This window comes from Glycine max, chromosome 15 (assembly GCF_000004515.6).
Source record: "Glycine max cultivar Williams 82 chromosome 15, Glycine_max_v4.0, whole genome shotgun sequence".
Lineage (NCBI taxonomy): Eukaryota > Viridiplantae > Streptophyta > Magnoliopsida > Fabales > Fabaceae > Glycine > Glycine max.
The window spans coordinates 41031344-41059291 of record NC_038251.2 but is presented as its reverse complement, the minus strand read 5'-3'; the positions used below and the strand labels follow the sequence as shown (position 1 = coordinate 41059291).

Here is a 27948-nt window from a genome sequence, read left to right as displayed (position 1 = left end):
TAATTAATAAATCTATTTCTCCTTATTTATTTAATTATAAAAACCCCATTATTTTTCTAAAACTCTATTTATTTATAAAAAAAATTTAAATTTATTTTACAAAAAATGAGGTGTTACAACCCCCATAGTATTAGCACTACTACAAAATGTAGATTTAACATCGGTTTTTGATAAAATTGATGTTAACAAAAATGTGATGGCATAATGGTAAATAACGTGAGTTTGTTAACATCGATTTTTTAAATAACCAATGTTAACACATTAGGTTAACATCGGTTTTTAAAAAACTAATGTTAATATCACTTCAATAACATTGGTTTTTTGAAAACCCGATGTTGGCAAATGATAAGTTAACGTCGGTTTTTTTTATAAAAAAAAATCGATGTTAATGTTAACATCACTTCCTTAACATCGGTTTCTTGAACAAACCGATGTTGGTAAATGATAAGTTAACATCACCTCATTAACATCTATTTTTTTTTTGTAAAAATCGGTCGGTGTTAACGAACTCGATTTTTAAAAATATTATTGCCTCCATACCCTAATTCGCTCAGGTTTGCTGCACATCTTCATCTTTGTCACAGCTCTGGTGTTGCCCATGTCATCCTCTCCGTCACAGCTCCTCCATTCACAGTTCACAACATCCGACTCTCACGCCTCCGCGTCTTCCTCTCTGTTGCAAACTCTCCGCATCGAGCTCCTATGTCATTCTTGCTACCACTCGCGGCTAGTCTCATTGCCACTTCGTTGTCAGTGTCGAGGTAAGCTTCTCTCACTCATCATACTTTTGTACTATTTCTATTTTAAATGGAATGGTTTTCTTCATGGACTTTGTGTGTCTATTTCGTGTGTCAAACAAAACTAGTTATTTGTTGTTTTTTTGTTGTTTGGTTGTTTTCATGTTTCCTCTATCTTTATGGTTCCTTTGTTCAGTAGCTTCTTTGATTTCTATTTTGTCAATGACAGTGAAATCAAGCACTACTCAAAATTGGTGGAATGGTTTGAATGGCTACTTTTGTACTATTTCTTCATTGTGAGTTATAGTTGATAACAAACATTGTAAAACTCAACAAATTTACTTGAGAACAACATTGTAAAACTCAAAATCTAGTTTCATACTTTTCTTCTTCTTCTTGAAATAGCTCCCAGGCTGCTTCTCTTGTTCCTGCTTGTTTTTCGGTTCTTAAAGAGATTTGCTTCAATCTCCCACATTGTGGCTTCTTCTTATTCAATGTTTATATAGTTTTTCCAAAGAGATAATTGAACCATGACTTTTGTGTTTGCAGGAAAAGAGTGATGTGTCTCTCAAGGACTCCACCTTGTTCGGTTTTTTATTGTCAAAACCTATCAAAGCTAACTTCAGCTCTTTGGCATTGAGGTGCAAGGTAAGTTAAACTAAAACTTTCTGTCTTCTTCTTAATTCATCATTAAGTTGTTTCTTACTTACCTCTTAGTATATTAAGGTATTTTACTTTATATCCTTTCAGAAGGACTTTATGTTTAGCAAATTATACTAATCATTGTGAGGTTTTTCTATATTGATACTAACCTTTCAGAAGGAATACATGGTGTAATGTGTTTCTTGGATAGTAAGGGATGCCACTGTAATATATAACTATAAGTATATAAGGAGCAATAGTGTAATATTTGTCAAGCAATTGAAAGGGTTAATGTAAGGATAAAAAAGATAAAGGGTATTGGAGTTGTCGCAACCTACCATTTGGCAGTAGGGCGAGGCGAAATGCCAAAGGAGCGTCTTCCAAAAAGGAAAACGCGTGGGAGTCGCCACCAACGTTTATTCGAGAAAAATGTTAGAAAAACCAAAAAGAGGTATGCGAATTTTGAAAATAAGGGTTCGGGAGTTGTTTATGCATGGGGAAGGTATTAGCACCCCACACATCCGTCACAAGGGACGACAACCTTTAATCGAATGTGCAAAAATGTGACTTTAGATTTATTTACTTTTCCATTTTATATTTTTTTTATTTTTTGGGGTCAACAAGGGTGTTGCCCTTGCTCCTACGTATCCATAGGTGCGATGAGGAATTCAGACCTACGTAGTTCTTTAAGTCTGAATGTTTGTGTGTTGAATTGATTTTATGTTTTTGAAAGATTTATTTTAATTGCAAACAAAAAGTCATTTAAGGCGTTGGACCTTGAAACAATCTTCTAAATTTTGAAAAATGGAGGCAATCATTAAGGCGTTGGACCTTGAAACGATCTCAAGTGATATTTGATAAAAAGAAGTTAGTTATGAGCTGGTTTTATTTTGGTTTTGTTTATTAACTTTCAATCTTTTTAATGATAACTTTACAACACTAGTGATCGGTTAAGATTGAATTTTACAAAAAAAAAACGAGATCGTCGATGATAGATGGAGGAAATGAATGTGTACATAATAACAAGGGGGACCCCTAAGGGTACATAGATCACATTGAATTTTTAAAAAAAAAAACAAAACTAACCAACGGTCGCACGAAGAACACAAAACAAGAAAATGGCATAGGGATTGATCGCAGTTGTGATTCGGTAGCGCCTCGGCTTCGTCTCTTCTTCTTTCTCTCTTCTCTCAATTCTCTCCACTCATGAACCTTGGAACCCTTTAAAAGAGCTCTAGGATGCCTATTTATAGGCAAAGGGTCACTTTGGGGTAGTTGCTGCTCGCCCAAGCGAGCTAAAACTTAGTGCTGAAGCAATGAGCTCACCCAGGCAAGCTGGAGCTCGCCCAGGCAAGTTGGCATCTTCACCATGAAGTTATTTGGTGGCCCAGGTAAGCCAGAGGCTAGCCTGGGTGAGCTAGGGTCCAGGAAAACCAAGGAAAAGACCCTTTTGCCCTTTTTTTTTGGTATTTTTCGCATTCTTGATCAAAACACTGAGTGATCATCTGTTTCGCACTATAACTGGCATTCAACACCATAAGTTGACTACCAAGGATCAAAAGATCAATGAACGATAGTCCCCGGACAAAATTAGGGTATGACAGCTGCCCCTCTATACTTATCTTTTATTGGAAATAGAAAGGGAAGTAAAGATAAGGACAGTAATTTCGTTCGAGCGACCTTGCTATTCGACTGGGCAACTGGCGAAAACCAAGGAAGTGAAACATGTAAACAAAAGGACATTGAAGTCTTATAAAATGTAAAATGGAGGACATTGAAGTCCTGTAGAGCAGAAGATGTAGATGCAATTGGCTTTGATGTTTTGATGATGATCATGATGATGTGTTGCAATTGATGCAAATGGGCTTTTCAAGATTAAAATTCAAGACAATACTTCAAGATTACAAGTCACAACATTAAGATGATCACTAGAATATTAGGAAGGGAATTCCTAATTGAATTAGCAAAGGTTTGGCCAAGTGATTTATATTAAAAAGTGTTTCTCAAAGGTTTTACTCTCTGGTAATCGATTAGCAGAGGATGTAATCGATTACCAGTGGCCAAATACGTTTTATAACAGCTACAAAAATTTGAATTCGAAATTTTAGACTGTGTAATCGATTACACAATTTTGGTAATCGATTACCAGCAGTTAGTAAACGTTTTAATTCAAATTTTAAAAGCTGTAATCGATTACACAATTACTGTAATCGATTACCAGACAGGATTTTCAGAAAAATAATTTCAAGAGTCACAACTTTTCAAAGGCTTTACTCATGACCACCAATGGTCTATATATATGTGACTTAAACACGAAATTGCTTAGAGATTTTCAGAACAACAAAGTGTTTATCCTCTCAAAGAGCAAATTCATTTTATCCTCTTAAGAATTCCTTGGCCAATTCAATTGCAATTCATTAAGGAATTATTTGAGTGCTCAATCTGTAAAATCCATCTCTTTCTAGAGAGATTTGTTCTTCTTCTTCTTCTCATTCTCTAAGGGATTAAGAGACTGTGAGTCTCTTGTTGTAAAGGATCTCTAAACACAAAGGAAGGATTGTCCTTGTGTGTTTAGAACTTGTAAAAGGAATTTACAAGATAGTGGAACTCTCAAGCGGGTTGCTTGGGGACTGGACGTAGGCACAAGGGTGTGGCCGAACCAGTATAAAACTGAGTTTGCATTTTCTCTTCCCTTAATCTCCTTTATTTATTATTGCTTTATATTCATATTCAAATTGTTTCATTTGAATTAATATTTAAGAAGATTGTCATTAAGGGAATTCATAACTTGAGTAAAAAGTGAAATAGATTTTTAATTAGGGGAAACAGTTTGGAATATCTTAATTCAACCCCCCCCCTTCTTAAGATATCTGAGGCCACTTGTCTAACAAGTGGTATCAGAGCTTCGTTCTTGTACAAAGTTTAGAAGCTTCAAGAAAAAGATGGCCTCAGCAAATTCCTTATTTCCAGAAGGGAATTCTATCAATAGACCTCCAATCTTTAATGGAGAGGGTTACCACTACTGGAAAACCCGAATGCAAATTTTTATCGAGGCAATAGATCTAAATATCTGGGAAGCCATAGAAATAGGGCCTTATATACCCACCACAGTAGAAAGAGTTTCAATAGATGGTAGTTCATCAAGTGAAAGCATAACCATAGAAAAACCTAGAGATAGATGGTCTGAAGAGGATAGAAAATGAGTACAATACAACCTAAAAGCCAAAAACATAATAACATCTGCCCTAGGAATGGATGAATATTTCAGAGTTTCAAATTGTAAGAGTGCTAAGGAAATGTGGGACACTCTTCGATTAACACATGAAGGAACTACAGATGTTAAAAGATCTAGGATAAATGCACTAACTCATGAGTATGAATTATTTAGAATGAATGCAAATGAAAATATTGAGAGTATGCAAAAGAGATTTACACATATAGTAAATCATCTAGCAGCCTTAGGCAAAGAATTTCAAAATGAAGGTCTTATAAACAAGGTGCTAAGATGTTTAAGTAGAGAATGGCAACCCAAAGTAACGGCTATTTCTGAATCAAGAGATTTGTCTAACATGTCTCTTGCCACTTTATTTGGTAAGTTGCAGGAACACGAGATGGAACTATTGAGATTGCACCAAAATGAAGAAAATGACAAGAAAAAGAAAGGAATTGTTCTTAAAGCATCATCGTCAATTCAAGAAGAAAGTGATCAGGATAATGATGCAGATGATGATGATGATCTAAGTCTCTTTGTAAAAAGATTCAACAAGTTTCTTAAAGTAAGAGGAAATCAAAGGCGACCAAATTTTAAATCAAAGAGAAGGACAGAAAATTCATCCTCTACTCTAAAATGCTTTGAATGCAATCAACCTGGACATCTGAGGGTTGATTGTCCCATCTTCAAGAAAAAGATGGAAAAATCTGAAAAGAAAAATCATAGTGAGAAGAAACTAAAGAAAGCATACATCACATGGGATGAAAATGATTTGGAATCCTCTGAAGATTCTGAAAATGAAGAGATAAATCTTTGCCTTATGGCCAAAAGTTACGAAAGTGATGAAGAGGTAACATCTTCAAACAACTTATCTATTTCTTTTGATGAATTGCAAGATGCATTTGCTGATTTGCATAAAGAATCAATTAAACTTGCAAAATTAGTTTCATCATCAAAGAAAACAATTTCAAATTTAGAAAATGAAATTTCAAAATTAAACAAAGAATTAGATCTTCTTAGAAATGAAGTCTCAATCTCTAAAACAAATGAAAAAGTTAATATCTCCACTATTAATGACAAGAAAATAACAGATTCTTGTAGTTGTTGTGATAAATATGTAAAAGAAATTAAAGAGTTAAAAAATTCTCTTGCAAAATTTTCATATAGTAGAAATAATTTAGATGTTATATTAAGTAAACAAAGATATGTGTCTAATAAAAATGGACTAGGGTATAAATCTGAAAAACTACAAAAGGTTCATAAAAACTTTTCCACTTCCACACAAAAATGTAATTCTAATTCTATCACTTGTTTTTACTGTGGAAGAAGAGGACATGGCATATCAACTTGCTACTTCAAGAAAAATTACAGTAACATTAAAATGATATGGGTCCCAAAAGGATCCTCAGTTTATACTAACATGCAAGGACCCAATAAAATTTGGGTACCTAAGTCAAAAACTTGATTATGCAGGTATCTTTGAGAAAGAAGTGGTACATAGATAGCGGATGCTCAAAACATATGACTGGAGATGCATCAAATTTTACACACATATCTCCAAAGAAAAGCGGGCATGTAACATATGGTGACAACAACAAAGGTAGAATTCTTGGAGTGGGTAAAATAGGTACAAATTCTTCAAACTCCATTGAAAATGTTCTACTTGTTGAAGGCCTTAAGCACAGCCTGCTTAGCGTTAGTCAACTATGTGACAAAGGCTATCTAGTATCATTTGATTCTCAGAAATGTCTTATAGAACATAAGCATGACATTAATATAAAGCATGTAGGACATAGAGTCAATAATGTTTACATGATAGACTTAAGCATAAAACAAGAAAACAATCATTGCTTTCTTAGTAAAGATCCATGGTTATGGCATAAAAGAATTGCTCACATAAACATGGATCACTTAAATAAATTAATTTCAAAAGATTTAGTAGTTGGTTTGCCTAAATTGAAATTTGAAAAAGATAAACTATGCGATGCATGTCAAAAGGGCAAACAAACAAGAGTCTCATTCAAATCTAAAAATGTTGTTTCAACCACTCGACCATTACAGTTATTGCATATGGATCTATTTGGTCCATCTAGAACCATGAGTTTTGGAGGAAATTACTATGCTTTAGTTATAGTTGATGATTTCTCTAGATATACTTGGACATTATTTATTACACATAAAAGTGATTCATTCCAAGCATTTAGGAAACTTGCTAAAGTCATACAAAACAAGAAAAATCTCAAGATTGCATCCATTAGAAGTGATCATGGGGTGAATTTGAAAATAAAGATTTTGAATTATTTTGTGATGAACATGGTATTGAACATAATTTTTCTGCACCAAGAACCCCTCAACAAAATGGAGTTGTTGAGAGGAAAAATAGGTCATTGGAAGAAATTGCAAGAACTTTATTAAATGATACTTCTCTTCCAAAGTATTTTTGGGCTGAAGCTGTCAATACTGCATGTTACATCATGAATAGAGCCTTGATAAGACCTATTTTAAAGAAAACCCCATATGAGTTATTTAATGGTAGAAAACCTAATATTTCTCATCTACATGTTTTTGGTTGCAAGTGCTTTGTACTTAATAATGGTAAAGATAATCTAGGAAAATTCGATGCAAAATCTGATGAAGGCATTTTTCTTGGATATTCTTTACAAAGCAAAGCATATAGAATATATAATAAGAGAACTATGAATATAGAAGAATCCATTCATGTTACCTTTGATGAATCTAATGCTATATTGTCAAGAAAGAATATGCTAGATGACATTGCAGATTCTTTAGAACATATAAACATTCATGAACAAGATTCCAAAGGAAATGAAAAAGGAAACAATAAAGATCCTCCAGAAGAAGTCAAGTCCAATGATGCACTCCCAAGAGAATGGAAAACTTCAAGAGATCATCCCCTCGACAACATTATTGGTGATATCTCAAAAAGGGTAACAACTAGACACTCTCTTAAAGATTTATGCAATAATATGGCTTTTGTATCCATGATTGAACCTAAAAACATAAAAGAAGCCATAATAGATGATAATTGGATCATTGCCATGCAAGAAGAATTAAACCAATTTGAAAGAAATAATGTGTGGAAATTAGTAGAAAAACCTGAAAATTATCCTATCATAGGAACAAAATGGGTTTTTAGAAATAAATTAGATGAACATGGTATAATTATTAGAAATAAAGCCAGGTTAGTAGCAAAAGGGTACAATCAAGAAGAAGGAATAGACTATGAAGAAACATATGCTCCTGTTGCAAGATTAGAAGCCATTAGAATGCTATTGGCATATGCATCCATAATGAATTTTAAACTTTATCAAATGGATGTTAAGAGTGCCTTTCTAAATGGCTTAATTCAAGAAGAGGTATATGTTGAACAACCCCCTGGTTTTGAAATTCCTGATAAACCAAACCATGTTTATAAATTACAAAAGGCTCTTTATGGTTTGAAACAAGCCCCTAGGGCATGGTATGAACGATTAAGCAATTTTCTTCTAGAAAAAGATTTCTCCAGAGGTAAAGTGGATACCACATTGTTCATAAAGAGAAAGCATAATGATATTTTGTTGGTTCAAATATATGTTGATGATATAATTTTTGGATCCACTAATGATTCATTGTGCAAGGAGTTTTCCCTTGATATGCAAAGTGAATTTGAAATGTCAATGATGGGAGAACTAAAGTACTTTCTGGGATTACAAATCAAGCAAACTCAAGAAGGTATATTCATCAATCAATCCAAATACTGCAAGGAATTGATCAAAAGATTTGGGATGGATAGTGCAAAACACATGTCTACACCGATGAGCACTAATTGTTACTTAAATAAAGATGAATCTGGTCAGTCTATAGACATAAAACAATATCGAGGTATGATCGGATCTCTTCTTTATTTATCTGCTAGTAGACCTGATATTATGTTTAGTGTATGCATGTGTGCTAGGTTTCAATCCAACCCCAAACAATCACATTTAAGTGCAGTAAAGAGAATCATGAGATATCTATTAGGAACAATCAATTTAGGATTATGGTATCCTAAGAATTCAACATGTAACTTAATAGGATATTCTGATTCTGATTTTGCCGGATCTAAAACTGATAGAAAAAGTACAAGTGGAACTTGTCAATTTATTGGATCGGCTCTTGTCTCATGGCATAGTAAGAAACAAAACAGTGTTGCTTTATCTACTGCTGAAGCGGAGTATATCTCTGCCGGTAGTTGTTGTGCACAGATTTTATGGATGAAGCAACAATTATCTGACTATGGCATCATTCTTGATCGCATACCTATTAAGTGTGATAATACTAGTGCCATAAATCTATCCAAAAACCCAGTTCAACATTCAAGAACTAAACATATAGAGATTAGACACCACTTTCTTAGAGATCATGTCCTAAAGGGAGATTGTGTATTAGAATTTGTTGATACTAAGAATCAACTTGCTGATATTTTCACTAAACCTCTCCCCAAGGAAATGTTCTACTCTATTAGAAGAGAATTAGGTCTCTTAGATGTAAGAGATTTAGAAAAATAGGGATTGATTGGTTGATTTACTTTTACCTTTTGATTGTAGATTATTTTGTTTGATCTTGTTTGAATTCTTGTTTTTATGATAGAATTTATGATTTCTTGTGTATATAGTAATTGAATGATTGAATTTAGTGTATTAGTAGTGAAAATTAGTCATATAGGATGTATTTGAGCATAAATATAGATATTCTCTTAAGAAACTAGCCTAGGATAGGCTCTGATAATCGATTACCATCCAGTGTAATCGATTACACATGAACAGGCAGCCTGTAATCGATTACAACATCCTGTAATTGATTACCAGAAGGCTTATTGGGCCTGTAATCGATTACCAATACCTGTAATCGATTACAATGCGTCATCTTCTATAAATACTCACGAAATCAGAGCTGCTGCGCAGCCAAAGCATCCTCCACGTTTTCCTCCATACCTAGAACTTCAAACCTTCGATTCTCACTCAATTCTTCACCAAATCACGTCCCGTAAAGCCCAATCTTCCTCTTTTTCACTCCTCTTTCACTTCCACCGATCAAAATCCAGAAAAACTTCATCAAATGGCAGAGCCATCAAAGAAGAGAAAGGGATCATCCTCCACCGCTACCGCTGCTGCCCATCGCCGTCACGGCCCATCCGGAGCACCCACAGCACCTATTCCTCCTTCTTTGTCATCTCCAAGATCATCAACACTGTTTTCATCCGATGATCAACGTCTACGGTACCTTTCTCAGTTTTCTTCTAGAATAATCTTAGACCCTAAGTACCTAGACGTAGAGTTCTTTAATGATGAAACGTTTGATTGCTATCAAGTGTTTCAAAATTCTGGTCTTGTTGATTTCATGTCATTTAAATTGCCATATTATACTGAACTTGTAAAGGTCTTCTACTGCAATTTAAAAATTCAGGATGGTATTATTATGTCTGAGGTGCATGGTACTTCTATGGTCATTGATCAGTCACTTTTCTTTTCTTTGACTCATTTACCCAGTCAAGGTGCACCTTTTGAGGGCACCATTGTTGATGACTGGAAATTCGATTATTCGAGTCATGATGCTCGTCGCATGGTCTGCAATGATCAAGCTGAAATGACCGGTAGATTGTTGGCCGGGTCATTAACTTTTGATAATCGCATCATGCATTATATCATTGTTAGAATTTTGCTTCCTCGGTCTTCAAATTTAGCACAAGCCTCTGAGGAGGATTTGATTCTTATGTGGGCTTTTCTTACCGGTCGTCAGATCGACTGGGCCCATTTAGTTCGGTACCGAATGCATAAGGCATTACGGGCCAATGCACCTCTTCCTTATCCACATTTGATTACTCTGTTTTTGCGTCATTTTCAAATTCCGCTTGATGATGAACCCTTTGTTCAAGTCAAGCGTTCCTTTGCAATTGGTGCTGGTGCAGTGACCTCCTTTGGGTATCGTAAAGATCGGAATGGACAATGGCTGAAGAAGGATGCACTCCCTCCTCAAGATGAACGTACTCCTTCACCTCCCCCTCAACGTGAAGATTCCGCACTCATGAATGAAGTCCTCTCCGAATTACGGGGTCTTCGTTCTTATGTTGGTGACCGCTTCGACTCGTTAGATTCACGCTTTGCCGGTATGGACATTCGCCTTACACAGCTTGAAGAGGATGTCGGATACATTCGTCAGAGTTTTGATCTTCCTCCACCACCTCCATCTTCTTAGATTTTAGTTTCTGACTATATGTCTTTTTATAAGCCGTGTATTTTGGCTTTTAGTTTCTTAGAATTTAAATTATTATGCTAAGTACTTTGCTTATTTATGTTGGTTTTTAAATTTCAGTCTTGGATATTTTGTGATTGTTGACATTTTATGTTATTTGAATTCTAGTTTGATTATTTCTTGTTTGAGAGTTTGGGTTATTGTGTTTAATACTCTGATATTTATATCTTGCAACTCCATTGTTATATCTGTGTTGGTTTCCGAGTTCTTTGGCTTTTTGATGTTGCCAAAGGGGGAGAAAAGGTTGCTTAACAAACTTAGAAATCAAGTGATCATGTATTCCGAAATATAGGGGGAGTAAACGCATGCACATTTTATCTATATACAATTGTTTGTTGCTTGCTTGAATCTTGATTTCAGGTATTGTATTGTCATCATCAAAAAGGGGGAGATTGTAGATGCAATTGGCTTTGATGTTTTGATGATGATCATGATGATGTGTTGCAATTGATGCAAATGGGCTTTTCAAGATTAAAATTCAAGACAATACTTCAAGATTACAAGTCACAACATTAAGATGATCACTAGAATATTAGGAAGGGAATTCCTAATTGAATTAGCAAAGGTTTGGCCAAGTGATTTATATTAAAAAGTGTTTCTCAAAGGTTTTACTCTCTGGTAATCGATTACCAGAGGATGTAATCGATTACCAGTGGCCAAATACGTTTTATAACAGCTACAAAAATTTGAATTCGAAATTTTAGACTGTGTAATCGATTACACAATTTTGGTAATCGATTACCAGCAGTTAGTAAACGTTTTAATTCAAATTTTAAAAGCTGTAATCGATTACACAATTACTGTAATCGATTACCAGACAGGATTTTCAGAAAAATAATTTCAAGAGTCACAACTTTTCAAAGGCTTTACTCATGACCACCAATGGTCTATATATATGTGACTTAAACACGAAATTGCTTAGAGATTTTCAGAACAACAAAGTGTTTATCCTCTCAAAGAGCAAATTCATTTTATCCTCTTAAGAATTCCTTGGCCAATTCAATTGCAATTCATTAAGGAATTATTTGAGTGCTCAATCTGTAAAATCCATCTCTTTCTAGAGAGATTTGTTCCTCTTCTTCTTCTCATTCTCTAAGGGATTAAGAGACTGTGAGTCTCTTGTTGTAAAGGATCTCTAAACACAAAGGAAGGATTGTCCTTGTGTGTTTAGAACTTGTAAAAGGAATTTACAAGATAGTGGAACTCTCAAGCGGGTTGCTTGGGGACTGGACGTAGGCACAAGGGTGTGGCCGAACCAGTATAAAACTGAGTTTGCATTTTCTCTTCCCTTAATCTCCTTTATTTATTATTGCTTTATATTCATATTCAAATTGTTTCATTTGAATTAATATTTAAGAAGATTGTCATTAAGGGAATTCATAACTTGAGTAAAAAGTGAAATAGATTTTTAATTAGGGGAAACAGTTTAGAATATCTTAATTCAACCCCCACTTCTTAAGATATCTGAGGCCACTTGTCTAACAATTATGTATCAGAGCTTCGTTCTTGTACAAAGTTTAGAAGCTTCAAGAAAAAGATGGCCTCAGCAAATTCCTTATTTCCAGAAGGGAATTCTATCAATAGACCTCCAATCTTTAATGGAGAGGGTTACCACTACTGGAAAACCCGAATGCAAATTTTTATCGAGGCAATAGATCTAAATATCTGGGAAGCCATAGAAATAGGGCCTTATATACCCACCACAGTAGAAAGAGTTTCAATAGATGGTAGTTCATCAAGTGAAAGCATAACCATAGAAAAACCTAGAGATAGATGGTCTGAAGAGGATAGAAAACGAGTACAATACAACCTAAAAGCCAAAAACATAATAACATCTGCCCTAGGAATGGATGAATATTTCAGAGTTTCAAATTGTAAGAGTGCTAAGGAAATGTGGGACACTCTTCGATTAACACATGAAGGAACTACAGATGTTAAAAGATCTAGGATAAATGCACTAACTCATGAGTATGAATTATTTAGAATGAATGCAAATGAAAATATTCAGAGTATGCAAAAGAGATTTACACATATAGTAAATCATCTAGCAGCCTTAGGCAAAGAATTTCAAAATGAAGATCTTATAAACAAGGTGCTAAGATGTTTAAGTAGAGAATGGCAACCCAAAGTAACGGCTATTGACAAGTTGAATCAAGTTGAATTCAAGACTCAAGAAGAAAGTCTAGAGACAAGAATCAAGATTCAAGGTTCAAGATCTCAAGAATCAAGATCAAGATTCAAGACTTAAGATTCAAGAATGAAGAGAAGATTCAATCAAGATAAGTATTAATTTTTTTTTCAAAACTTTGAATAGCACATGAGTTTTTGACAAAACCTTTTACCAAAGAGTTTTTACTCTCTGGTAATCGATTACCAGTTTGTTGTAATCGATTACCAGTAGCAAAATTGTTTTGAAAGAGTTTTCAAATTGAATTTACAACGTTCCAATTATTTTCAAAAAGCTGTAATCGATTACAATGTTTTGGTAATCGATTACCAGTGCCTTTGAACGTTAAAATTCAAATTCAAATGTGAAGAGTCACATCCTTTCACATAAAAGCTTTGTGTAATCGATTACACTTATTTGGTAATCAATTACCAGTGACTGTTTCTGAATAAATCAAAAGATGTAACTCTTCAAAAAGGTTTTGACCTTTTCAAATTGGTTTTAAGTTTTTTCTAAAAGTTATAACTCTTCTAAATGGTCTTCTTGACCAGACATGAAGAGTCTATAAAAGCAAGGCTTTGATTTGCTTTTCATTACTATTATCAATTCATTCTTTCATACTTTACTTTTCCAATCAATCCTTTACAAGCCTTGAATCTCTTTGAACTTCTTCTTCTTCTTTGTACCAAAAGCTTTCTGAAGTTTTCTGGTTTTCTAAACCTTGAAAACTTGTGCCATTCATCTTTTCATTCTCTTCTCCCTTTGCCAAAAAGAATTCGCCAAGGACTAACCGCCTGAATTCTTTTTGTGTCTCTCTTCTCCCTTTTCCAAAAGAACAAAGGACTAACCGCCTGAATTCTTTTGTGTCTCCCTTCTCCCTTGTCAAAGAATTCAAAACGACACAGTCTGAGAATTCTTTTGATTCTTCCCTTTCTCTTATACAAAAGTTTTCAAAGGACTAACCGCCTGAGAATTCTTTTGTATCCCCATTCACAAAGTATCAAAGGTTTAACCGCCTGAGATCTTTGTCTTAACACATTAGAGGGTACATCCTTTGTGGTACAAGTAGAGGGTACATCTACTTGGGTTGTTGACTGAGAACAAGAGAGGGTACATCTCTTGTGGATCAGTTCTAGTGAAGGGTACATCCACTAGGTTCAAAGAGAACAAGGGAGGGTACATCCCTTGTGGATCTTTGCTTGTAAAAGGATTTTTACAAGGTTGAAAGAAATCTCAAGGATCGCAGGTCGCTTGGGGACTGGATGTAGGCACGGGTTGTTGCCGAACCAGTATAAAAACTCTTGTGTGTTTGTTTCTTTCTTCCCTATTCTTTAACTTTCCATTGTGCATTTAATTTCCGCTTTTACTTTCTGTTAAGTTTCTCTTCTACTCCTCATTCTCTTAACAATTTAGTAAAAGCCTTAGAAGAGTAATTTTTAATTAGTAAAGGTTTAGGAATAATTAATTCAACCCCCCCCTTCTTAATTATTTCGAGGCCACTCGATCCAACAATTTAGTCACTTGACAATTTTGGGTGGCGGCAGTGGAGCCATTTGACATTTAATCAATCAATTAAAATATTGATCCTAGGGTTTGTCCCTTTTTTTGTTTTAAAACTTCTATTATTCTGTACACCAAGGAAACATAAGGCTTTGGGATCGATCGTGCACCCCATTGAAGGATGGCAATGGATTGTCACACTTTGGTATGTGACCAAGTGAAACTTTCCCAATTTAAGATCGTAGAGTGATGCCAAGGGTCTGTTGATGCCGATGAAACTTGATGACATGGGCTGATCCCAAAAGAATTTATACAACAAAGGCCACCCTTGGATTCAAAAGGAATCCTAAGGAGTCTACATGAGTGACTAACATCAAATGTACCCTACTATCACAATTGTCTTTGGGCATCTTCCACGAGCTCCTGCTAATGTGCAAGTGCGAACCTCAAGGTTTTTTTTATATTTTTTTCCAACAATCACATGGGCTTTATTGGGCTTGTAACATGGTCAGGGGTAAGAGAACTATGACAAAATATCAGAGAAGCTCAAAGAGTGTTTAAGGGTTACATTGAGTAAGATCCTTGAGAGTCTTGCTTGTACTTTGTTCATTTCAACTCTTTGGTTGGGCTCTATTCCTTTTGCCTTATACATTAATCCTTATTGTACTTTTGTGCCTTTCATGTAAAATCTAGAGATCTTTTCTCTCTCTTTTTTTTTCTTCACTCGCCTTTGGAGGATTATATTTTCTTTTTCTTTTCATTGTTGCCCAAATTCATGCATGCGTTATTTGCATTTCTCTGCCCGCCACTTTAGCAGTGGTTCCTACCCAGGGTTCCTATTCTTTTGTTGTTTTTTTTGTGTTTTTTTTATAAAACAAACATGCTTTGGCTCGGAGGGGGTAGCAAGGGATAAATTAGTGTTTGGGATGTTGAAACACGACCATGTGTCATTTCAAATCTTGACTAGATACTTTTGTAGTTTGGATTTTGGGACAAAACCTTTGATAAACACGCTCCTTATTCTTTATTTTTTATTTTTTATTACCCTAATTTTTACCTAGGCTACCCTTTCGGGTTTTTGACCTACCGAGAAAGAACTTCTGATCTGCCCCTAGGTTTGCTTGAGGCTCATGCATGGTGCCTCTCATTACCCTAGTGTAGGACTCTTAGGTATCTATTGTTGTCTTTTGTCATGACCTTGTAGCAAGGAAAAATGAAAGAAACTGTGCAGGTTCTCGAGAAATATTTAAAGGATTTTCAATTGACAGATTAAGTCGAACGACTCTTGTTCTTGACAACTCACTTTTCTCTCAAAAAGAAAACTTTTAAGAATGAGGTCAAATGAATGTCTGTACTTCTTATTGTGATTTGAAACACAGTCAATCAATTTTTTTTTTCTACTTTACTCGTCGTTTACGACACCCCCACCAAACGTGTAGAACGAGCAAATTCTGATTGAACAGACTTGGAGATCAACTCAAGAGTGTAAGTCACTTGAGCAAACAAACCAACGATGTACATTCACATTCTAGTGAAAGTTAAATAAGCAAAGATGTAACTGTGAGAGAATGAGAGACAAGGACATCAAATTTATCCATATTATTAGCATTGTGACTGTTGTTTACAGTAATGGCATAAGCCTGAAAACCCTAATGAGTCCTTGGGAACATCTAACAACAACCTTCAAATTTCCCCAAGCATCATACATAGTATTGCTTGACGACATCAGAATTCACGAGCGATTCTCCTCCTCAAATCTCAGCTAGCCTGCATCAATTAGACTTTGCGCCTTATGTTTCAGGGTCATACAATGCTCAATGGAATGCCTCGGAACTCCCCCATGATAAGCACATGTCACTTGGGGTTGTATCCATCGGGAAATGAAGGTTGAGAAATCTTTGTTGGGCTTATGACTGCCATTGCATTATCGAGCAGATAGGGAAGTTAGTCAGCATATGGCATTGGAATTGAGGTGAATTCTACAGGCTTGTTTTCTGGAAAGCTCCTTCCCTAGTTGGTGTTTTTATTGGTATTAGAGGTGGTGTTTGGTCTTGGATGTGCATCGGGTGGATTTTGTGGCCAATTTGGGGGTGGCCTTTGTGGATGATTAGGCGTTCTTGGCTGGTAGGGTGGTGGGTAATGAGAATGAGTGATATTGGCTGAGTATTGATATTATTGAGCTAATGGGAAATTTGTCCAGGTAGGAATGGCAGCCATAACGTGGGTTTCTCCCTCCTTCTTATTCTATCCATTTGCCCCAGGCCTCCTATCACCAAAATTCATCGAAGCAACATAATCAAATTTGCCTTTTCTTAGGCCTACCTCGATCCTCTCACCCGCAAACACTAAATCTGCAAAGCTTGAAGGCATTAACCCACCATCTTCTCAAAGTAGAACACTGGTAATGTGTCCACTATCATTGTTATCATTTTCCTCTCCATCATTGGGGGCGCTACTTAAGCTGCCAGATCCCTCCACCTTTGGGCGTATTCTTTGAAAGATTCATTCTCCCTTTTGCACATGTTCTATAGTTGCATTCTATCCAGAGCCATGTCAGAATTGTACGGATACTGCTTAATGAAGGCAACCATTAGGTCCTTCCAGGAATGGACCCGGGAAGGTTCCAGATTAGCATACTAGGTGACGGCTGCCCCAGTAAGACTTTCTTGGAAGAAATGCATCAACAATTTTTCATTTTTTGAGTATGCCCCCATTTTTCTGTTATACATCTTCAGGTGATTCTTGGGGCAAGTAGTCCCTTTGTACTTATCGAAATCTAACACCTTGAACATCGGAGGGATAACGACGTCGGGCACTAGGCACAATTCTGCCATGTCAGCAAAGGCATAATCTCCGCCTCCTTCAATAGCCCTTAGCCTTTCCTTTATATGATCAAATTTCTCCCTTTCCATCATAGTAGGAGGGTCTCTTCCCACCGTAAAATGAAAAGGTTGTGGTTGTGGGCGAAACTGAGGGCTCCCCAAAGTGTTTGGCAAGGGTACACCACCAACTGCTTTCCCCTCAGTGGCATATCCGAGGTGAGGTTCAAAGTCGGCTAGATTATGGTCTCGGGGTGCTTCATGTGTCTCCCCCATGGGTTGAGAGACATGTGCATGATCAGATTAGGTTAGTTGGCTCTCAATGGGTATGGGTGCAGAGTTGTCGACATTCTCATTAGGAGTGTGTGCAACATTGGGTGGTGTGTAGTTGGGAGGAAAGCCATGCGGTGGGAAGGAATGCTCGTTCTAAACCTGCACAAAATGGGGGCTGCCTGCACTTCCCAATGCTTTGCCTCCTTGACCTACCATATCCGAGGCTGGATGATTTACTTGATTAAAGCCAGGTGGGTGAGTCGGGTTCACTTCTGTGGCAGTACTTGCGGCAACGACTGTCGTCGTGTTGACCTCCATCATTTTTCTCATACTCATCATGTCTTCCATCATTGTGGTCATTTGCTCTTTCATGGCCTCCATGTCGGCCTTCATCTTCTCTTGCACCTCCTCTATTTCACTCATCACTCTAGCTTTGGCATGTGTTCGGTAAGGGCTCCGTAAAGCATATTCTTTCCTTTTGATTACAATGATTATGATTCTGATTTCAAGGAAGGAATGCAATGAGCCATGCAACCAATGTGAAAAGAAAAATAAGCATGGATGTATGTAAATGATATATTGTTGAAGTATTGCAAATTTTACATAGGACATCCAGTGGAACATAGGATCGAATCAATTCAAATTTTCATTAAAACAACATTGTTCATTACATCTTGTCAGAGTCAAAGTGCAACTGGAATCAACAGTCTCAAAATTTTGTAAATTATTTAGCTCAATCATGTGTTGGCAATAGCCAAAGAAGCTATGTAAAACTTGATCCATCTTTTGCCCCAACTTTTGCAAGCTAGTTACTTCCACATTTGACCTTGACTTGATGAAAACCTTTTCTTAAAGCATGTGCTTGGTTCGACCCCATAATCCAAAGAATAGATGTTTTGATTTTCAAGACTTTGACAACCTATCATAGAGATGAATGATTAGGGCATACTTATGCTATGCATGACAAACGTAATTATGAGATCGACATGAGATGCCCGAAGAACCATCATTTCCTAGTTAACAATGCATTAGGTACCATGTTCACGTGATTTTCAATCATTTTTCAAGAGAAATGAGTGTATAATCCCAACATGGTTTGTTTATAGCTATCATCATGGTACCTAACACATGTAACTAAGAAAGTGGTGTAAACTTTCACGCTTCATTGTGACTTTCTTTTTGTTTGTTTTTGTTTTTTTTTTGGTTTTTTTAGAGGAAAATGCAAGGATCATGCATGAGTGAACATAACATGGGAACAATGAAAATAGAATGTATGCAATTGGCAGAACAAAAGCATGCTCAATGAAGATGTATGATAATGCAATGACTTATGCAAATGAAATGCATGAATATGATAAATGATAAATGTAGGAATGATATGTCCTTTACGATGCCATGAAGAGATGCATGATGCAATCAAGGAACAAGCCAAAGTGAGTTTGCTATGTGCCCCCTAATTCAGAAACCTAATGGAAAGGATCCAAAATTCCACTTCTAGTGATAACTCCCAAGGGTGGTTTCATGTAGCTTTATCGGCCTCTAAAGATATCATCCTCTTAGGTAACAACATTGTGGCGTTAGGGACTACCAATGACAGTGCATCACCAAAGGAAGAAAACTCTAGATGAGCCTTCATTGTTATCAAGCGAGTCGGAGACCCAACATGACCACAGATAAACCTCCACTCCCTATGGCTCACACATACCCAGGTATAGGGCCTAATATCTCAACGTGTGTGCGAGGTGTAGGTGCCATGTGTGCATAGAACAAAAATATTTCTAACTATGAATGTAATAGATAGACAGACACACACCAAACACAACAACATAGCAAAGGTTATATACAAACATGGACAAAACAAAAGATAAAAGGGAAAAGGGAATGGAAATAAAGAAAAAGTCACGATGAAATATTGCACACTGATCAAATGGCTTAACTCTCTAACATCCCTAGTGGAGTCGCCATCTATCGCAACTACCCTTCAGCAAGAGGGCGAGGCGAAATGCCAAGCGAGAGTCTTCCAAAAAGGAAAATGCATGGGAGTCGCCAACAACGTTTATTCGAGAAAAATTTTAGAAAAACCAAAAAGAGGTCTGCAAATTTTGAAAATAAGGGTTCGGGAGTTGTTTACGCATGGGGAAGGTATTAGCACCCCACGCACCTGTCACAAGGGACGACAGCCTTTAATCGAATGTGCAAAAACGTGACTACAAATTTATTTACTTTTCCCTTTTATATATTTTTTTTTACTTTTTGGGGTCGACAAGAGTGTTGCCTTTGCTCCTACATATCCTCAAGTGCGATGAGGAATTCAGACCTACGTAGTTCTTTAAGTATGAATATTTGTGTGTTAAATTGATTTTATGTTTTTGAAAGATTTATTTTAATTGCGAATAAAAAGTTGTTTAAGGCATTGGACCTTGAAACAATGTTTTAAATTTTGAAAAGCAGAGAGAATCGTTAAGGCATTGGACCTTGAAATGATCTTTTAAATTTTGAAAAACGAAGATAATCATTAAGGCGTTGGACCTTGAAACGATCTCAAGTGATATTTGATAAAAAGAAGTTATTTATGAGTTGGTTTTATCTTGGTTTTGTTTATTAACTTTCAATCTTTTTAAAGACAACTTTACAACACTAGTGATCGATTAAGATTGAACTTTATAAAGAAAAATGAGATCACCGATGATAGATGGAGGAAATGAATGTGCACATAATAACAAGGGGGAACCCTAAGGGTACATAGATCACATTCAATCTTAAAAAAACAAAACTAACCAACGGTCGCACGAAGAACACAGAACAAGAAAACGACGTAGGGATTGATCATGGTTGTGATTCAGTAGCGCCTTGGCTTCGTTTCTTCTTCTTTCTTCTTCTTCTTTCTCTCTTCTCTCAATTCTCTCCACTTCTGAACCTTGGAACCCTTTAAACCACCTCTAGAACGCCTATTTATAGGCAAAGGGTCACTTTGGGGTAGTTGCAGCTCGCCCAGGCGAGTTGATTTCTTCACCATGAAGTTATTTGGTGGCCCAGGCAAGCCAGAGGCTAGCCTGGGCGAGCCTAGGAAAACCAAGGAAAAGACCCTTTTGCCCCCTTTTTTTTTGGTATTTTTTGCATTCTTGATCAAAACACTAAATGATCATTTATTTCGCACCATAACTGGCATTCAACACCATAAGTTGACTAGCAAGGATCAAAAGATCAACGAACGATAGTCCCTAGACGAAATTAGGGTATGACAGGAGCAAATTTAATGAAACCTTCGTAGGTGTTTAGTATAATTTGTATTTTCTTTTTATGGGTCTTCACTCTTCACTTCCGACATTTCTCTAGCTACGCCATCGTTATTGTTGTTGAGTTTGTTGTGTTATGGATATAGCATGACCAATTTTCTGGGTCTTGAGAAGAATTATATTAATGGCATTTTATGTCCAGAATTTTGTTGTTGAGTTTATTGATGGTTGAAACTGTTATGATTAATATCTTCAAGACTTGGATGGTTGAAACTATTAGATATTAGTATCTATTTGTTAGTTCTTTTAATTGTTAATTCTGAGTTCTGATCAAAGTTGTTGATTTCACTGTTTCTAGCATATTTGAGGTATCTTGACTTGCTTGGTTTTCTGTTGAGCCTTGACTTCCTTGCTCCCACTCCAACCCAGCTTGACTCTAGTTTGTTGCTCGAATTGTTGGTAAGTTTGTCGATGAACTTTTGTATGTCACATGTTAGCAATATGGTTGAACAAATTTGGTTGCTTTAATTTCTTGTCTCCATTTTTTGTTGTTGGAAACTTGTAATTCAATGGTAGTAAAGAACTTAATGTCTTGAACTAGAGAATTAGTTGGTCTTTGCCTTTGGTATTATGTTATTTACTTATATAGAGTCAGGGATTTTGGATCATGGTGGTTTTGGACTGTGCTGGCTGCATCAGGGAAGTTTTATATATAATGTTTTTGGGAATGATGATTGATGTAGGTGGTGATTGAGTTCTTTATTGGATTGCTGCTCTATTTTTGGACCGAGCTGCTCATCATCACATGTACAAATGTATTTTGTAAAATTTTGGTGCTGCTGTTTGTTACCAATGTTTTTATTACTTGTTCATTATGATTAATGAGAATTGTTATATGTTATACAAGTTGTGTTCATCATGAGTGAACCTTAGATTCCGGTTTGAGATTGAATACAATGATTCTTGCGGACAGTTTGCATTAATCGTTGTATTGTGTTGGATCAAGTGGCCTTGGAATAATAAAGAAGGGGGGGGTTGAATTAATTATGAATGCGTCTTGACTAATTAAAAAATTTATTCTTCTTAATGTTACTAGATTCAATTAGGCTTTTACTACTAAGTTAAGAAAGTAAAGAACAATGAGATTGAATACAATGATTCTTGATGACAGTTTGCATTAATCGTTGTATTGTGTTGGATCAAGTGGCCTTGGAATAATAAAGAAGGGGGGGGGGTTGAATTAATTATGAATGTGTCTTGACTAATTAAAAAATTTATTCTTCTTAATGTTACTAGATTCAATTAGGCTTTTACTACTAAGTTAAGAAAGTAAAGAACAATAGCTTAACCAAAAGTAAAGCGGCAATTAAAAGTACAAAGCGGAAAATTAAATAGTGTAGGGAAGAAGAAGACAAACACAAGATTTATACTGGTTCAACCACAACCCGTGCCTACATCCAGTCCCCAAGCAACCAACGGTTCTTGAGATTTCTTTCAACCTTGTAAAATCCTTTACAAGCCAAAGATCCACAAGGGATGTACCTTCCCTTGTTCTCTTTGAACAACCAAGTGGATGTACCCTCCACTTGAATTGATCCACAAGAGATGTACCCTCTCCTATTCTCAGTAAAACAACTCAAGTAGATGTACCCTCTACTTTCCACAAAGGATGTACCCTCCAATGTGTTAAGACAAAGAATTCTCAGGCGGTTAGTCCTTTGAATCTTTGTAAAGGGAAACAAAAGATATCTCAGGCGGTTAGTCCTTTGAAATCTTTTGTTTAAGGCGAAGGGAAGAATCAAAAGAATTCTCAGGTAGTTAGTCCTTTGAATTCTCTTGGAAAGAATGAAGGGAGACACAAAAGAATTCAGGCGGTTAGTCCTTCTATTCTTTTGGCAAAGGGAGAAGTGAATGAAGAAGAAGAATAGCACAAGTTTTTCAACAATGAACTTTTCTCGGAAGAGAAAGTATTGAACAAAAACTCTTAGAAAGAAGTTGAGAAATGAATCAGAAATTTCAGTAAAAAACTTGTTTTTTTTTTTTAAAATTCATGCCATGGTCACATATTTATAATCATTTGATGACTCAAGTTAAAGTTTGTGACTCTTGGCAATTTCCTTAAAACTAGTCACCTTTTAAAAAATGCGACTCTTTTGAAAACTAGTCACTTAAAAAGTTGTGACTTTTGAAAAAAAATCTTGAGAAACAAGTCACTTTAAGAATTGTGACTTTTGGAAATTTATTTTTCGAAATCAGTCACTGGTAATCAATTAACATCAAGGTGTAATCGATTACACATCAACAGATGTGACTCTTCATGTTTAAATTTTGAAAATAAAAAACATTTAGAAACTCTGGTAATCAATTACAAGTATTGTGTAATCGATTACACAAGTTTAAAATGATTTGAAAATGTTTTATCACTAGTTGTGACTCTTGAAATTTGAAATCTAACGTTTTAAAACATTGGTAATCGATTACATGATTATGGTAATCGATTATAGCTTTGTAAATCAGTTTTGAAAACAATGCTGGCTACTGGTAATCGATTACTACCTTCTGGTAATCGATTGCCAGAGAGTAAAACTCTTTGGTAAAAGATTTTGTGAAAAATTCTTGTGCTACTCAATGTTTTGAAAACTTTTTTAGTACTTATCTTGATTGAGTCTTCTTTTGATTCTTGAATCTTGAGTCTTGAATCTTGATCTTGATTGTTCTTGAATCTTGATTGTTGAAACTTGATTGAATCTTGAGACTTAATTATTCTTGAATCTTGATTCTTTGGAACCTGTTTAACTCTTGATTCTTTGGCATCATCAAAATAATCTTGGAAGGCATTGCTTCCACAATCTCCCCCTTTTTGATGATGACAATCCTGAAATCTAGAGAATACATACAAGTTTTGTTCTACCGTTCACTCATCCATTTCTCCCCCTTTCTTTTTGAATTTATGCTTAATTTTAAAGCTTTAAAAATATAATATCTTGATTTCTAAAATATCCATTTTTCTCTCCCCCTTTGGCAACATCAAAAAGCCAAAATGCGTGAAAAAATAAAATCATACAAATAATTTTAAAACATACACAAAACATAATTTTAATAACATATTTATAAATTTCAATCATAGTCTTGTATCAACAAAATAACCAAGTTTAAACATATAACAGAAAGACATTAAAACAAACTATTTTGAAAATACATATCCACTATCTTAATCAACATAGCCTTTAAACATAATCATCAAAATAAAAAAAATCATAATAACTTTCAAACATAATCAAATATAATCAATCATCAAACATTTCAAATTAAATTAATTAAATTAACAATCAACTAACTATGCACAATAATTTCTATTTTCAAAAAAAATATTCAAATTTTTAAATTTCAATTTGAAATTTGAAATTTGAAATTTCAAATTCCAACTTCAACTTCCAATAACTTCCACTTCCAACTTCCATTTTCAACTTTCAACTTCCAATAACTTCTACTTCCAACTTCCTTTTTCAACTTTCAGTAACTTCTACTTCCAACTTCCATTTTCAACTTTCAGTAACTTCTACTTCCAACTTCTATTTTCAACTTTCAACTTCCAATAACTTCCACTTCCAACTTTCAAATTTTAATTTCTAACTTCCAAATTGTTAGACACAATCACCAAAGACAATCAAAACTTAAAAAAAATCAAAACTCAATTAATCAAATATTAAATATAATCGATCTATCAAACTAACAAACACTGAATATTAATCAAGCAAACACAAAAAAAAAATCAATCATGTATATTCAAATTCTTTAAACTAAATATAGTTAATTAAACATTGTAAAAACATAATCAAACAATTATGGAATTATTTTCAATTAGCCACAATAATAAAACTTAACTGAATGCGATAATCAAACCTTGAGATAGTTCAGATGTTACCTCTTTTGAGATATTACTAATAATGTTGTCAAGAAAATGTTTTAGGAGACATTCTACTCTTTTGCTTTAGTCTTTAATTTCTTGAGAATCATCTTCTTCATCATCCAAGTCCTCATTGTCACTACCTTCTTGGATGGAGGATGAGACTTTGAGAGCTATTCCTCTTTTTCTTTTGTTGCTTTCTTCATTTTGATTGAGTCTTTGCAATTCCATCTCATGTTCGTGGAACTTCTCAAATAATGTGGCAAGAGACATAGTAGATAGATTTTTAGATTCTATAATGGCAGTTACCATGGAATTTCCTTCTGGGAATAAGAAATTTGTTGAGGCCATTTTTCTTGAAGTTGTTAAACTTTCTACAAGAAACCTGCTCTGATACCACTTGATGGATCAAGTGGCCTTGGAATAATTAAGAAGGGGACGGGGGTTGAATTAATTATGAACGTGTCTTGACTAATTAAAAAATTTATCCTTCTTAATGTTACTAGATTCAATTAGGCTTTTAATACTAAGTTAAGAAAGTAAAGAACAATAACTTAACCAAAAGTAAAGCGGCAATTAAAAGTACACGGTGGAAAATTAACGAGTGTAGGGAAGAAGAAGACAAACACAAGATTTATACTAGTTCGGCCACAACCCGTGCCTACATCCAGTCCCCAAGTAACCAATGGTTCTTGAGATTTCTTTCAACCTTGTAAATCCTTTACAAGGCCAAAGATCCACAAGGGATGTACCCTCCCTTGTTCTCTTTGAACAACCAAGTGGATGTACCCTCCACTTGAATTGATCCACAAGAGATGTACCCTCTCTTGTTCTCAGTACAACAACCCAAGTAGATGTACCCTCTACTTGTGCCATAAAGGATGTACCCTCCAATGTGTTAAGACAAAGAATTCTCAGGCGGTTAGTCCTTTGAATCTTTGTAAGGGGAAACAAAAGATATCTCAGAAGGTTAGTCCTTTGAAATCTTTTGTTTAAGGGGAAGGGAAGAATCAAAAGAATTCTCAGGTGGTTAGTCCTTTGAATTCTCTTGGAAAGAAAGAAGGGAGACACAAAAGAATTCAGGCGGTTAGTCCTTCTATTCTTTTGGCAAAGGGAGAAGTGAATGGAGAAGAATAATAGCACAAGTTTTTGAACAATGAACTTTTCTTGGAAGAGAAAGTATTGAACAAAAACTCTTAGAAAGAAGTTGAGAAATGAATCAGAAATTTCTGTAAAAAACTTGTTTTTTTTAAATTCATGCCATGGTCATATATTTATAATCATTTGATAACTCAAGTTAAAGTTTGTGACTCTTGGCAATTTCCTTAAAACTAGTCACCTTTTAAAAATTGTGACTCTTTTGAAAACTAGTCACTTAAAAAGTTGTGACTTTTGAAAAAAATCTTGAGAAACAAGTCACTTTAAGAATTGTGACTTTTGGAAATTTATTTTTCGAAATCAGTCACTGGTAATCAATTAGCATCAAGGTGTAATCGATTACACATCAACAGATGTGACTCTTCATGTTTAAATTTTGAAAATCAAAACTTTTAGAAACTCTGGTAATCAATTACAAGTATTGTGTAATCAATTACACAAGTTTAAAATGATTTGAAAATGTTTTATCACTAGTTGTGACTCTTGAAATTTGAAATCTAACGTTTTAAAACATTGGTAATCGATTACATGATTATGGTAATCGATTACAGCTTTGTAAATCAGTTTTGAAAACAATGTTGGCTACTGGTAATCGATTACCAGAGAGTAAAACTTTTTGGTAAAAGATTTTGTGAAAAATTCTTATGCTACTCAATGTTTTGAAAACTTTTTAGTACTTATCTTGATTGAGTCTTCTCTTGATTTTTGAATCTTGAGTCTTGAATCTTGATCTTGATTGTTCTTGAATCTTGATTATTGAAACTTGATTGAATCTTAAGACTTGATTATTCTTGAATCTTAAATTCTTTGGAACCTGCTTAACTCTTGATTCTTTGGCATCATCAAAATAATCTTGGAAGGCATTGCTTCCACATATTGAATCTTAAATTGTCTGTTTAGATAGTTTGGGAAGAGTCATATTTTTATGGTACATTCATGCGTTACGGTTAAGATTATTCTGTTGAATTTAATGTTTTTTATGGTAGATTCGTTTTTCAACCACAAGTTAATTTGGGGTCATTAAAATAATAGACAACATATTAAAAAAAATCCAATAAACAACATCGGTTATTTCAAAAACCGATGTTGTTGTTGGACATCAACATTTATTTTCACTAAAATCGATGTTGGTCGGTATAAGACAACATTGGTTTTTAGTATAAGCCGATGTTGATTACTAGATCATAACATCGGTTTTTAATAAAAACTGATGTTGGGGAGTACAAATCCTAAAAACTGATGTTGTATGTATATATTAACATCAGTTTTACTAAAAACCGATGTTGTAGGTATACATTAACATCGGTCTTGGACCAAAACTGATGTTGATTTGTATAGATTTCACTTTCATTTTTTTGTTATTTCTTACCATACAAAATCATTTTTTTAATATTGTCATTTTTATGTTAACATCAGTTTTGAAAAATCGATGTTAACGTTATTACTTTCAACGTCGATAGTTTCAACATCGGTTAATAACCGATGTTGAAAGTACTTAATAACCGATGTTAAAATCCTATTTTCTAGTAGTGTAGAGTATAATATGTAAAATATTGGTTATAGCATATAGTTAGTTAGTTAGTTGTTAACAACTTTTGTACAACTGTACCAATAAGGTCGGCCTCTATAAATACCCCAACTTAATTTGTTTTGAGTTAAGTTAAGAAATACAAAGCTCCATTTTCTCTCTGAAATTCTTTCGCTTACTTTATCTTTATGGTATTTAGAGTCATGGATATATTTTTCGTAAACCCTAGTTCCTCTTCCCCCATGGCTAGTTTGAATCCCATCCCTTCCGCAACTCAAAATTTTCCTAATTCCATTGCTGAGAAACTAGATGATTCCAATTATCTTCACCAGAGGAAACAAATCGAACCAGTGATCAAGTCGCACAAGTTTCAGCAATTCGTTGTTAATCCAACGATTCCTCCTCGATTTCTCACTGATGAAGAATGTGATGCTGAAAATGGAAATCCTAAGTATGAAGCTTGGGAAGTTCAAGATTAA

The 27948-nt window shown here is 35.0% G+C and overlaps 1 pseudogene; it reads left to right on the top strand.

Moving 5' to 3' along the window:
- The first annotated feature begins 105 nt into the window (after positions 1-105).
- On the top strand, positions 106-27948 carry LOC121173551 (uncharacterized; annotated as a pseudogene).